General features: G+C 47.6%; 1 long non-coding RNA gene across 1 annotated transcript; it reads left to right on the forward strand.

Moving 5' to 3' along the window:
• The first annotated feature begins 2,897 nt into the window (after nucleotides 1-2,897).
• LOC123153732 (uncharacterized) lies at nucleotides 2,898-6,182 on the forward strand. The gene is made up of 3 exons (XR_006476564.1): nucleotides 2,898-3,011; nucleotides 3,738-3,825; nucleotides 4,320-6,182. It is a non-coding gene; the product is annotated as an uncharacterized lncRNA (long non-coding RNA).
• Nucleotides 6,183-10,695: the final 4,513 nt, after the last annotated feature.

The raw sequence follows: 10,695 nt of genomic DNA on the forward strand, positions 1-10,695 counted from the left end.
AATGCAAACTTTGGATCTCGTGGTATTCATGCCCACATGTTAGTAAATAAGTACATTTTCATTTTATATCTTATCATTTTTATATATCTATTTTTCCATAGATTCATTAATGCAATACATCTTGATCATCGGCATCCAGATGATTATTATCTATAACAAATTCACATAGATACATTAATTGGTCCTCATTTTTGATCTCTTGATATTAATATGTGTAATGTTCATAAATGTGATATGCACACTTGTTTTAGATATCCTGTTACTAGCGCTAATGCATTTGTTTATTCGTGTCCAATCCATGAATATTAACGCTCATTTTTTATCTCATGGTATCATGCCCACTTTGGATCTTGTGGTAGTAATTCTAATTTAGATTCTCGTGCTATTAATGCCTTCTATATTCATAAATAAGCCTATTCTCATTGTATATCTTATTGTATTTACATACATCTATTTTCCATAGATTAATGAATGCAAATCATGAACATTTATTGAATTCATGAACGTTTTATAATTTCCTAAAAAAATTATATCTTATAATATTTATATACATCTATTTTATAATATCTTTTTTATAAATCCACGAACATTTTATGATTCCTCAAACATTTTTCTCAAAATTCGTTTTTGTTGAAATTTTGATCTTTTTTTATATCCCAAATTATTTAAAGAAGAAGGAAACAAAAAACAAAACCAAAACATGAAACGACAAAAACAGAGGGCATCCTCCACCGCAAAGCGGGCTGGCCCAAATGGGCACGCGGGGTACGTGTTTCGCGTCTCCTCAGCGCGCACTCTGTTCATGGCGGAAGCAGTCTCTGAAAATAAATGAGCGAAAGTAGAGTGAGGGGGAAATCATGGCCGCCGGCCGCGTCATAGGCACCGTCGTTCATCCTTCTGCATCCCTCGAGGTACGTGTTAGGATAATCCAAACACACCTCATAACAGGCTCAATCCAAACCAGGGCAAAACCAAGCTTACACAAACAACCATGAAGATAGTTCCATTTGACACGATCATCATGTCGATCTTCAAGGCAAAAAAAGGTTGCTTAGCATATTGTTATCTTATGGTGTGCAGGCAATCATAAGCAATAAGATAATTGTCAGTGATTAATCTACCTGGCATAGTGGCACAAATGCACTCTAAAACTCAGACACAACAATAGGAAGAATCAGCTTGAGACGATTTGCCAAAACTTTTGAAGCAATCTTGTAGAACACATTGCATAGGCTAATCGGTCGATTTTTTTACAAATGCTTTGGTCTAGCAACCTTGGGGATAAGAACAATAACTGAATCACAAAACCCCTCTGGTATAGGTCTTCCCTCCAAAAAGCTTCTCACAACATGACATATCTCCTCTTCCAGGAAGTTCCACTGAGTTTGAGAGAACAAAGCAGGGAAAACATCAGGTTCCGGAGCCTTGGTAGGTCCCATCTGGAAGAGGGCTTTGATTTCCTCAATAGAGTACGGTTTACAAAGATCCTCGTTCGTATCATCCACGACTTTTCGAGGTATAGCTTCAAGCACAACATCAGGAGACACGCAAGGTTCAGAAGTAAAAATATTATCATAAAAAAATTGTACCATACCTTCGAGCTCAGCTGTGAGTCACATGAACTGCCATCCTCATGCACCAGCGAGGTAATCATGTTAGTCCTCCTACGCGCCGAGGCCCGGGCATGGAAAAACTCGGTGTTCCTGTCCCCGTCGCGCAGCTAGTCCACTCTGGATCACTGACGAGACATAACCTCCTCACGCTCGAAAAGCTCACATAGTTGCCCTTCAATAGGTCATCCCTTATATTGTGTTTTATGACATGGTCAATTTGTGAACTGATGACATGGTCAATTAGTCAAATGTAGTATTCCCTCCGTCCGGAAATACTTGTCATCAAAATAAACTAGTTGGGCCTTGGCCCGTCTCTTTATTCTGACCGCTACGTCTCTACATTTCGTTAAAAAAAGTACGTTTTATCCAAACGCTCAGCGGACAAGTGAAGGGCGGAGCTGGGCGGCGCGACGAAGCAGAAGGGGCGGCGCGACAGAGCGGGAGAAGATGGTGCGGTGCGGCGAGCGGAGAAGAGTTTTGGTGATGAGCTTGTGGCCACGCTGGACCAGCTGCTGCAGCCCCCATGCGTCGTCGCCGTGGGACGCCTGTGTTCTGCTGCTCCGGTGCCGGCACTTGTCCCTGTGCGGTGTCGTGCTCAGGAATTTGGCGAAGAAGGCGGCTGCCGTGCTTGCGCGCGAGAAGGGCGCCGGACCTCGTTGGCGCTGCGAAGGAGGCACAACTCAGGTTGGGTACGCCGTCGGCCAGCGCCGGCAGCGGGCATGCTCCACTGTGACTTGTCCGCCACAGCCAGTCCTCTCCTGCCTCCCCCGACGTAACCTTCTCAACCTCTGCATCTGCTCCCGTGTATGATTTGGATGGAATTGCAGTCTCCTTGCATTTGGATGGAAGTGAAGAAGTGGTAATCCATTTTGATGACAAGTATTTCTGAACGAATGGAATATGACTTAGTGCCTTTTTCATGCATATTGTGTGATCTGACATGGAGTAGCCCCCCAATTGTTTTGGTCACGCTCCAACACTGAACCATATATAACTAACAATCCACGCACTAGTTAACAGTTCAACAAAGATCAAGTAGTGGACATCTTCATCTTGTGAAGTTCTTTTCAAAAAAAGTCCTTTTTAGCAGAAAGGAATTAATACTGGAGTATTTCAAAAGTCAGAATATAAATAAATAAACAAAACTCAAAAGCGTATTGCAACAACCACTCTCCAAAACCCGAGAGGCTTTTCTTGAGCTCTCCGGCCCGGTCCAGTAAGATGCCGGTTCCAGCCCAGCCCACATAAAGCGCCTCCCCCTTTCTCGCTCACTCCATTCACAAACGGAAGCAGAGTGAGGAGGGATTCATGGCCGGCGCCGGAGGAGATCACTGCCGCCGCCGCCGCCGCGTCGACACCGCCGCAGTCGCCGGCGCTTCTCCTTCCGCATCCCTCGAGGTACGTGCGCTCCCGCTCACCTTCCCTCAATCCCCCCCCCCCCCCCCCCGGTATAAGTACCCTAAGCCTAGGGGGACTGGACAATCTAACGCAAGAACCCTAGAACTAGGAAGAGAACCACGGGACCCAACCAACCAATTGAGAGGCTCTTTCTTGTTCTTGAGGGAGAAGTTCACTTTTTTAGCAGTGCTTTGGTATTGGCATTAAGGGGGACTGGACCGCGGTTGAACTGAAAGCCAAGGGATTGAGCCGAATAGTTTCGCGCTTCTTTGGTATTTCTCATCTACTAACAGAACAAGTAGTATGCATGTCTTACACTTTTCAGTGTGATGGAAATCATAGCTGCATCCCTGTATGGGATTTTTTTTTCTGGTTTCGTCTGATGAAATTGCCCAGCTCTGGGAAGTAATCATTGTTATTGATTCTTGTTGTGTTCAGGATGGGGAGGAGGTTGGAAGCTTTTTTTTTTGATATACCGTCGGCATCAGCATAGTCTGTACAAACCCAGTACTATTAATATCTTGCTGGCTCAGTGTATTACTAGTGTTTCCGGATCAAAGCATGCTGCCAGATCTAAACGCAGCTGTTACCAACGTCTGTCACATCACACCTCTCTCAAGATTAAACGGGACCTAACATTCAAATAAACAATTCCGTTTTTTATTTTACCTCTAGAAATTTCATTGTCTTACTGGGTTGATTTTATTTTATAAGCATTTGCTGCAGATAATTCAGTGGAGTGGAGATTCTTTCGTTTCCAAGTTCATTCTAAGCAGAAACCATGGGAGCAGAGCAGATCGGAAAATCGCCAACTGTGAGTTTCTATTCTCCGAGTAACTTGCGTCTTCTCATTTGTTGCCAAGCAAGGTGCAACATTCTGTGGCTACAGAATGAATATTAACATGTATGTTCCCTTAGCTGCTGTAGGATGTAGAATCGCAGTGCTACCATGAAAGATGTAACTAACACTTAGTTTTCAGATGATATAGGACCCCTTCTTTTCTTGAAAAAACCCACATGGAAAGGTGCCTGCTTTTTTGGTTTATCTTTGCTATCCCAGTAGAAAAAAGTCACAGTGATTAGTATCTTAGTAACATGAGGTATTTATTTAGTAGTCATAATAAACTTGTCTCTCAGGCAGTAAACCATTTCAGAGAAAGGGCTACAAACAAAATTTACGCCATTTGTTCATCTGGGTTAAGGTTTGTTTGGCCTTAGAATCGATAATGCTTATGTAACTGTCCTGATTTATTCATTATGTCTACAAATGGAATATATCAACACTAAATCAGGACGTCACTTATGCAGAGGATTACTTGCTGCTCAATTTCCTGCGTGGAGAACTTGTGTAACTAGTGATGGGTCTGTACATAGGCGCCGCCACTGCTGGGATCTTCATGGCGAATCCCGCTTCCCTCGGCCTCCTCGCCGTTGACGCAGGTACCCTTCCTCCTACCATTCAGCCATGTCCCATGCTCGGTCCAGAGACGCTGTTCTGACAGTGGAATTTCGTGCAAACAAGAAACATGGTATTCTAGGATTACCCATTGGAATTTCGTTGCAGTTAATTAGTACTCTCTGCTACTAGCACACATGGTTAGAACATAATGTGAAACAGAGTAAAAAAGGCCACAATGCCATTGAAGGCCCTGCTTATTCTTTGTCTCCATTGTCGAGCTTCCTATTGTCTTCCCCATCTTATCTTCACCAACCGCTCTTGAGGCCTTGAGGTTGGGACTTGCTGCATTTTCTTAAACAATAAACACGATCCACACTAACCACGATGATGGCATACATTATATATGCCCCACATGACAACATGGCGTGCTTATATAGTTATATAAGAAAAGTATATCAAGATTTGTGATTGGATTATCCGAGAAGTCCTTTACTTGTGTGCAGTCTACTTTAATCACAGGTCATCAGGAAACTTACTAAAATTACCCTACCTTTTTGAAAAGCCAACACTATTTTTATTGCCTACAACGAAAATATTGGACATAACCTATTACTATGATATACTCGAAAAAAGTCCATTTCACTACCCTCAACAAAGTGGCTGGTTCACATAACCCCCTGATTATTTTTTCAGTTCCCTTAACCCCCTAATCTATTCAGTACCGTTCAAAATTCTTCTCTAATGGGTTTGCTCAGATTGTTTGCTGACATGGACGTGGTCAAAGCGGTATTTGACCAGCTAGTGGGTCCCTGGAAACCACGTCACAATTTTGAGCCTTGTTTTTCTTCCACGCCGAGCTCTAAGCTGCTTCTTCCACGACCACCGCTTGTCTCCTCGTGGCCGGAAAATACCCCAAGGCCATCTAGCTTGTCCCTAAGTCCCGCCTCGTTCCCCCGTACCTCCACGTCAAGGGGATCGGCTAGAGTGTCCCCTAGAGCGTCGCCCCCGAGCTCCCTCCCTCGCATCCGACCACTGTTCTCTGCACTAAATTGGGCGTCGGCGAGACGCCCGAGGACTCCCTACTCAATGCTTCTGGTCCGCGGCACACTAGCCAGGATCCTAGACATCACCACGGCGAGCGCCGCTACTTCCTGTGCCTGCTGCACGTCGTCGTGCTCCGGCCAGCGCCTTGGTCGTCCACGGCCGCGCTCACCTACCTCCCATGCCTCTTCTACAGCGCAGTGAAGACACTTCGGCCAGCGCCTCGGTCGTCCGCGCCGCGCTCACCGACCTCCCCTACATCTTCTACAGAGCAGTAAAATGAATTGCAGCGGGCGGCAGAGCTTGGCCACGATGGGAGAGGTCCTCGGAGATGCGCAGCTCAAAATGGAAGGGTTGTTCTGCTTCAGGGGAGCACCACGTTGCTCGGGAAACAGAGGAGAAGAAGCAGGGGTCGCCAGAGGAAGAGATCGAGGCAGCAGGTTCTCCGTACGCCGCGGGGGTGCTCCTCCGAGGCATGGCGTTAGTGCGAGCGCTTGGTGCGGCGGCAGGAGATGGACCGTGTGCTCGGTCGCGTCAGGTTGGTATCGTTGGTCAGCTCCTCGCCCTCGGCGTGTTCTATGGCGCATGGTCTTCTGACCTAGGCCGATGCCCGTTTTTTGCATGGCAGAGGAGATGATGTTGTCCTCCATCCCGAGCTAGACGACGAGACGCGTGCCATAGCGTGGCCTTGTGGAGATTGGATGGGCGGCTAGGCGAGAGGGAAGACAGAGACCGGCACGCTGCGCGTGGAGAAGGAGATGCGGTCAGGTGGCGGAGCTCCGAGGAGTCGCCGGCTAACGGCGGGGTCAAGGAGCCCCAACCTGACAAGGGTGCCCCACTGGTCAAATACCGCTTTGACTACCTTCACGTCAGCAAAACAAATGAGCAAACCCAGCTAAGATGTTTTGTGAACGGTATAGGATAGATCAGGGGGTTAAGGGAACAGAAAAAATGGTCAGGGTGTTATGTGAACCAGCCACTTTGTTGAGGGGAGTAAAATGGACTTTTTTCGATATACTCCATTATAAGCATAGCACAGTAGAAAAATAAGAGATGGGCTAGAAATTCCTGGCAAAATGCAAAATAGCCATCGCTCCGGTAGATCATATGACAAGTATGAAAGTTATATCTTCAATTCGTCATACATGTACCTAAGCATCACCTAGCCGTTAGATTTAATTGTGCCTAAACATCCTCGAATCATTGATTTGTTATAGATCGTTATATTGGTTAATGAAGCGCCAAACTCTGAAACTTCAAAGCTTGTGTTGGGAATTTGTAGTTTTGGGGTAGCTACTAGCTAGTGAAGGCAAAGTTACGGTGCTCTTATACTGTAACCGATATCATGAGGAAAGTATTAGTTTCTTTATGGAAGACTCAAGGCGCTTGTTTGTAGCTTTGTAACGGAAAGCCCATATGAGTACCATAGTTAACTGTAGTAGTTAACACAGAATGCTAACATGCATGGATGCTTTGCCAGCGCCTCCAATTAAAGTGGATCTGATCACATGCATTAGCACTGATTACATAGTTAATTGTAGTACTCAATAAGGCTGGTCGTAATGGTAGTATCATAGCTAGTATCATGCATACCAACGAGGCAATTTTGATGAGGTGTCATAACATTAAATGAAGAAAAAGAGGGTGTAGTATCATATCATGATACCGTATCATATTAAATGTTATGCTACTTTGTGTCATGCATGGCAATAAATGGAATACTACATGGTACTAATATATGATACTATGCATTAGAGAGGTAGTATCATACACTAGTATCATATGCATGATACTAGTATATGATACTCCCCATTACAACCAGCCTAATTACATACCTAGCTAGTCAGTTGTGTAGTACAGATGGCATCGAGTCAGACAAACGTCGAAAACAACGCTTGCCAATGAAGGCACAAGGCAGCACATAAAGCGCCAACCAAGGGAGCTAATACACAAAGTGCCAACGCTTGCCAAACTTTGAATAGATATTGCATTAATTTTGTCCTAATGCGCGATGCCAGCTTGCGTCGTCTGATCTGGTGTTGCTTCTGCAAATACGACATCATGATGAGAATGTGGATGATGCGGCAGTGCAAACGCCTATCGATGCTCTATTGATCATATAACGTCAGTGGAGAAGGAGAGGAAGTGGAACGGAGAGGTACAGTCTCGGCGGGGGTGATAGGTGAGTCAGGAAAAGTGAGGAAAGAGATATCCTGCACTGAAAAAGTCGAGGAAGATGGGCGTGGGTAGAAGGGACGAGACTCTTCAAAAGTCACATCTCGAGAGATACGCATCCGACGACCAATAGGATCCCAACAACGATAGCCCTTATGCTCATCACTGTAGCCTAAGAAGACACACTCAACAGACTAAGCAGTCAGTTTGGTGCGTTCGCGAGGGGCAAGAAGAACATAGCAAACACAACCAAACGAGCGAAGCATCGAATAATCGGGAGAACGATCAAAAAGTCGCTCAAATGGAACACCACCCTGTAGAGTAGCGGAAGGCTGTATATTGATAAGATAGGTGGATGTGGAGACGGCCTCAGCCCAAAAATGAGGCGGGAGAGAGGCGGCAATCATCAATGCACGAGCAGTCTCAAGAAGATGTCGATGCTTTCGCTCAGCCACACCATTCTGAGCATGAGCACCAGGACAAGAGAATTGAGAGAGAGTCCCGTGCTCAGCAAGAACACCACGCAACATCTTAGAGATATACTCGCCAGCGGAGTCAGCACGAAAAACACGAATGGGTGAAGAGAACTGAGTATGAACCATGGCAGCAAAACGCTTATAAATAGACAACACCTCAGAACGAGAAGTCATGAAATAAAGCCATGTGTAACGAGAGAAATCATCTATGAAAATAATATAGTATTTATGACCACCTTTCGAAGCGAAAGGGGCCGGACCCCATACATCAGAATGGACTAAATCGAAAGGACGCTTAGACACTGACTCACTATGTGAATATGGTAATTGAATCTGCTTGCCAAGACGACAACCCTGACACTCTAAAGAGACATCTCCTGAGACAGACCCCAGAAGACCACGACGAACTAAAGAAGATAACTGAGAACCACACAGATGACCAAGTCGATGATGCCACTGCTGGAAGGAACCAGTAACGGAGGCGACAGAAGCGGAAGAACTGGCAATGGTGGTGGCAGCAGAAGGAACATGAAGCCAGTCCAACTCCCAAAGACCCTGAGAATCACGGCGGCGAGGGCCAGCCCCAACCAGAGTGTGCGTGTGACGGTCCTGGACAGAACAAGAGTCAACGCCAAGGATTAGGCGACAACCAGAATCCGTAAGTTGACCAGCAGAAAACAAATTCATGGTAAGTCGAGGAACATGAGCAACATCAGGAACAGAATAAGTAGTAGTAAGATTGCCTCTACTAGCAACAGAAAGTGGAGTACCATCAGCAGTGAAGACATGAATAGGAGAATCCAGTGATCGAAGAGAGGACAAAGTGGAAGAATGAGAAGACATATGAAAAGAAGCTCCAAGAGTCCAGAACCCATGGGGATGTACCTGACTGTGTAGAGGGTGATTGCTCAATGCGGGAAGCATCAGTCACAGAACCGGCAGTACCCGTCGAGGAAGAACCTGAAGCCGCGAGCAGACGCTTAAGTCTCAGAATATCCTGCTCAGTCAAAGCAATGGCTGAAGCTGTCGAGGTAGAGGACGAAGTCCCTGAAGATGATGATCGAGCCTTGCGCAGGTGTTTCTTCTTCGTGTAGCACTGAGACTCAAGATGACCATCATTGTTGCAATAGGCGCAATGTGGACGGGGGCGACCTGAGCCTCCAGAAGGAGTGGGCAAGAGCGGCGGAGCACTCGAGCGAGAAGGGATCGGTGGAGCAGGTGGCGTAGGAGCACGAGTAGCGAGCACAGAGGGAACCTCCAGCAAACCAGCACCACGTAAGCGAGTCTCCTCAGCACGAATCTCAGAAAGCGCCTCCATGAGAGAAATACGGCCACGAGCAAACAACTGAGCACGCCGGGGCTCAAACTCCTTACGGAGCCGAGACAGGAACTCATAGACGCGATGAAACTCCAAATTGGCCTGGACAGCCTGGCAACAGGGGCAGGTACGACACCCAGCACTACGGAGAGAATCAAGCTGGCGCCAGATAGCAGAACTCTGTGCATAGAAGTCATCAACAGTAGAGTCACCCTGCTGAAGAGCATGCTCCTGACGGATCACAGAGAGGTATAAGGCATCACCAGAGGGCTGATAGCGCTCATGAAGACGGGTCCACATCTCAAAGACAGTAGAAAGACCCAGAAATTCAGAAGCAAACTGAGGCAGAACACTAGCAGTGAGAACAGCTGCAGCACGAGCATCATCATCAAGCCACTGGGTGTAAACAGACAGAGCACCATGATACGTCTGAAGAGCCTCCTCATAAGCCAAAACCCTCTCATCATAAGCACGATCAGCGGCCTCATCAGCAACCTTAGCCGCATCCTTGGCGGCCTGATTAGCATCCGTAGCAAGAACCGATGGAGTTGGCGGAGTAGGGGCCACCGGTGGAACTGGACGTGGCGGACAGCAGACCTCGCCAGAAAGAACACCCCAAAGACGAATGCCACGCATGTGAATGCGCATGAAGCCAGTAAAGTCGGTGTAGTTAGTACCATCAAAGATCACCGGACAACGAGGGACAGCAACATAGCCCGATGCAGCAGACATTTTTTTTAGGAATCCAGCGGTCAGGCGGAGGGGGCAGTGCGGGAGGGAATCCTTCCTGCGGGACGAACCCTTGCTGGGCCTGCGAAGCGATCACGCAGAGGCGGCCTTCGAGAGATGCTGAGATGAGCGATGCTGAGGGCCTTCGAGCGATCGATGGAGTCCTGCGCTGTGTTGCAGAGATCGAGCGGGAGCTCGGGAGGAGGAGCGGAAGACGCGCACCGCACCGCCGCGCCGGCGAGCTAGGGTTTGCCTCGGGGGCGCGCGCAGGGGTGGGAGGCCGGGGCTGAGGCGGCGAATCGGTGGAGGGGGCCGAGGGGGGGGGCCCGGGCCGGTAAGCCGCGGCGTGGGGAGGCGCCGGAGCTGGCCGGAATCGGCCGGCGACGGCGGCGGCAGAGGGGGGATCCGGACGGGAGGAGCGTGCGCCGCGTAGGGGGGGAGGAGGGACCGAACGCACGAGTTGCAGCGTGCGAAAAAATTAACCTAGCTCTAATACCATGTTAGGAATAGGCAACTTGTATTTCCATGAGGCCATAGTCGGATATA

Source organism: Triticum aestivum, chromosome 7A (assembly GCF_018294505.1).
Source record: "Triticum aestivum cultivar Chinese Spring chromosome 7A, IWGSC CS RefSeq v2.1, whole genome shotgun sequence".
Classification (NCBI taxonomy): Eukaryota; Viridiplantae; Streptophyta; class Magnoliopsida; order Poales; family Poaceae; genus Triticum; species Triticum aestivum.